Raw genomic sequence first — 3,445 nt, 5'->3', positions numbered from 1 at the left:
CGAGAATCTTCTTCCATGTCCAGAATAACAAAATCTACTGGAAATACTAAAGTACCAACTTTAACTAGCATATTCTCCATTATCCCTCTAGGATATTTTACTGATCTATCGGCTAGTTGTATGCTTATTCGTGTTGGTTTCAATTCTCCAAGGTCTAGTTTAGCGTATAGTGAATACGGCATTAAATTTATACTAGCACCTAAGTCTGCCAATGCTTCTATTGAACTAAGACTACCCAGAAAATATGGAATCGTGAAACTTCCTGGATCTGATAATTTTTCTGTTATCTTATTCAACAGCACTGCAGAACAATTAGCATTCATAGTAACAGCCGAGAGTTCTTCCATTTTCTTTCTATTTGTGATTAGATCTTTCAAAAATTTAGCATATCTAGGCAATCCTGAAATCACATCAATGAAAGGAAGATTTACATTTATTTGTTTAAACATATCCAAGAATTTGGATTGCTCGGCTTCAAGTCTCTCTTTTCTCATTTTACTCGGGTAAGGAAGTGGTGGTTGGTATGGTTTAACATAAGGTTTAGCCTTAACTGTGTTATCTTCATTAACCTTTTCAACTACCGGTTCTGTTTCCTTATCCTGATCAGACTGTGGTTCTTGTGGAGTAGGAATTGCTTCATCAGAAATTACAGGCATTTCAGGTGGTTTAAGTGTAATACCACTTCTTGTGGTAATGGCTTTAGCTGTTTCATTCCGGGGGTTAGCATTTGTATCACTAGGTAGACTTCCCGGTTTTCTTTCACCTATCAACCTTGCTAGGTTGCTCACTTCTTGTTCCAAATTTTGAATAGAAGCTTGTTGATTTCTAAATGCTTGAGCATTTTGTTCATTGGTTTGTTTTTGAGATGTGAAAAACTGCGTTTGAGATTCAACTAGCTTCGACATCATATCTTCTAAAATTGGCTTTTTATCATCGGTTTGTGATGGTTTGTTTTGAAAAATAGGTCTTTGCTGATTGTAAGTATTATTGAATACTTGTTGATTACTAGGACCTTGTTGGTTGTTGTATGGAACATTTCGGTTATAATTCTGATTTTGATTGTAGATTGGTCTTGGCGGTTGATAATTATTCTGATAATTATTTCCAGGCCTTTGGTTTATGTATGAAACATTCTCTCTTTGTTCCATTGTTAGTTCAATACTGAGACAATCTTTTGTTAAATGTGGTCCTCCACACTGCTCACAACTAATTCGTATTGAGTGAATATCCTTAGTCATCTTTTCCATTCGTCTCTTGACAGCATCTATCTTTGCGGAAATGGAATCTAAGTCATGGCTAGAATCGGCTCTAGCTGCTTTAGATGATCTAACTATATCTTTTTCTTGGTGCCACTCATGTGAGTGGGAAGCAGTGTTATCAATAATTTTGTAAGCATCAGTTGCGGTTTTCTTCATAATGGAACCACCAGCTGCTATATCGATGTCTTTCCTTGTAGTGATGTCGCATCCTTGGTAGAATATTTGTACTATTTGATAAGTGTCTAAACCATGTTGCGGACATCGTCTCAATAACTTTCCAAATCTTGTCCATGCTTCATATAGAATTTCATTTGGCTTTTGCGTGAACGTAACAATTTCTCCTTGAAGTCTCACGGCTTTAGATGCCGGAAAGAATTGTTTAAGAAATTTTTCAACTAAAACGTCCCATGTATCAATCGCCCCTTCAGGTAACGATTCCAACCAATCTTTGGATTCTCCCTTTAAAGTCCAGGGAAATAACATGAGATATATCTGTTCATCCTCCACTTCTCGGATTTTAAATAGTGTGCAGATCCTATTAAAAGTACAAAGATGTTCATTTAGATCTTCCTTCGGCGCACCACTAAATTGGCATTGATTAGTTACCATGTGTAGGATTTGTCCTTTGATTTCATAATCTGGCGCATTAATGTCTGGTTGAGTAATTGCGTGACCTTGGCCAGTGCGTTTAGCTCGCATTCGGTCTTCCATACTTAGAGGTTCCAGATTTTCCATGATTGAATATATTGAATCTGAATCACTATAGGATTCTGATTTAATGGTTGGTTCCTCAACAATCTCTGTTTGAATATTGGTGGTTCCGGAGGAAAGATTAGTGGTTCAGGATCTATGAATTGTACCTGAATATTCTCCGGATTCTCAATTGTGAGGTCGAGTTCAAAGAATGGATTATCAGAAATTTGAATTGGAGTATGAAATGTCCCTTTCTTATTGATTAAAAACGTTCCATATTAATTGATTTCGTTGCGAGGTTTTGACCTCTATATGAGACGTTTTTCAAAGACTGCATTCTTTTTAAAACAAACCATAACCTTTATTTCATCAATAAAGGTTTAAAAAGCTTTACGTAGATTATCAAATAATGATAATCTAAAATATCCTGTTTACACACGACCATTACATAATGGTTTACAATACAAATATGTTACAACAAAATAAGTTTCTTGAATGCAGTTTTTACACAATATCATACAAGCATGGACTCCAAATCTCGTCCTTATTTAAGTATGCGACGGCGGAAGCTCTTAATAATTACCTGAGAATAAACATGCTTAAAACGTCAACAAAATGTTGGTGAGTTATAGGTTTTACCTATATATATCAAATCATAATAATAGACCACAAGATTTCATATTTCAATACACACCCCATACATAGAGATAAAAATCATTCATATGGTGAACACCTGGTAACCGACATTAACAAGATGCATATATAAGAATATCCCCATCATTCCGGGACACCCTTCGGATATGATATAAATTTCGAAGTACTAAAGCATCCGGTACTTTGGATGGGGTTTGTTAGGCCCAATAGATCTATCTTTAGGATTCGCGTCAATTAGGGTGTCTGTTCCCTAATTCTTAGATTACCAGACTTAATAAAAAGGGGCATATTCGATTTCGATAATTCAACCATAGAATGTAGTTTCACGTACTTGTGTCTATTTTGTAAATCATTTATAAAACCTGCATGTATTCTCATCCCAAAAATATTAGATTTTAAAAGTGGGACTATAACTCACTTTCACAGATTTTTACTTCGTCGGGAAGTAAGACTTGGCCACTGTTGATTCACGAACCTATAACAATATATACATATATATTAAAGTATGTTCAAAATATATTTACAACACTTTTAATATATTTTGATGTTTTAAGTTTATTAAGTCAGCTGTCCTCGTTAGTAACCTATAACTAGTTGTCCACAGTTAGATGTACAGAAATAAATCGATAAATATTATCTTGAATCAATCCACGACCCAGTGTATACGTATCTCAGTATTGATCACAACTCAAACTATATATATTTTGGAATCAACCTTAACCCTGTATAGCTAACTCCAACATTCACATATAGAGTGTCTATGGTTGTTCCGAAATATATATAGATGTGTCGACATGATAGGTCGAAACATTGTATACGTGTCTATGGTATCTCAAGAT

At 35.0% G+C, this 3,445-nt stretch overlaps 1 non-coding gene across 1 annotated transcript; it reads left to right on the top strand.

Annotated features, from left to right (window-relative positions):
* Window positions 1-1,503: 1,503 nt before the first annotated feature.
* LOC139846086 (small nucleolar RNA R71) lies at window positions 1,504-1,610 on the top strand. The gene has a single exon (XR_011758831.1). It is a non-coding gene; the product is annotated as a small nucleolar RNA R71 (small nucleolar RNA).
* The last annotated feature ends 1,835 nt before the right edge of the window (window positions 1,611-3,445 follow it).

The sequence above is a fragment of the Rutidosis leptorrhynchoides genome, chromosome 4, assembly GCF_046630445.1.
Source record: "Rutidosis leptorrhynchoides isolate AG116_Rl617_1_P2 chromosome 4, CSIRO_AGI_Rlap_v1, whole genome shotgun sequence".
Lineage (NCBI taxonomy): Eukaryota > Viridiplantae > Streptophyta > Magnoliopsida > Asterales > Asteraceae > Rutidosis > Rutidosis leptorrhynchoides.
Note: the sequence above shows the minus strand (reverse complement) of the source record. Positions and strands in the feature narration are given on the sequence as shown.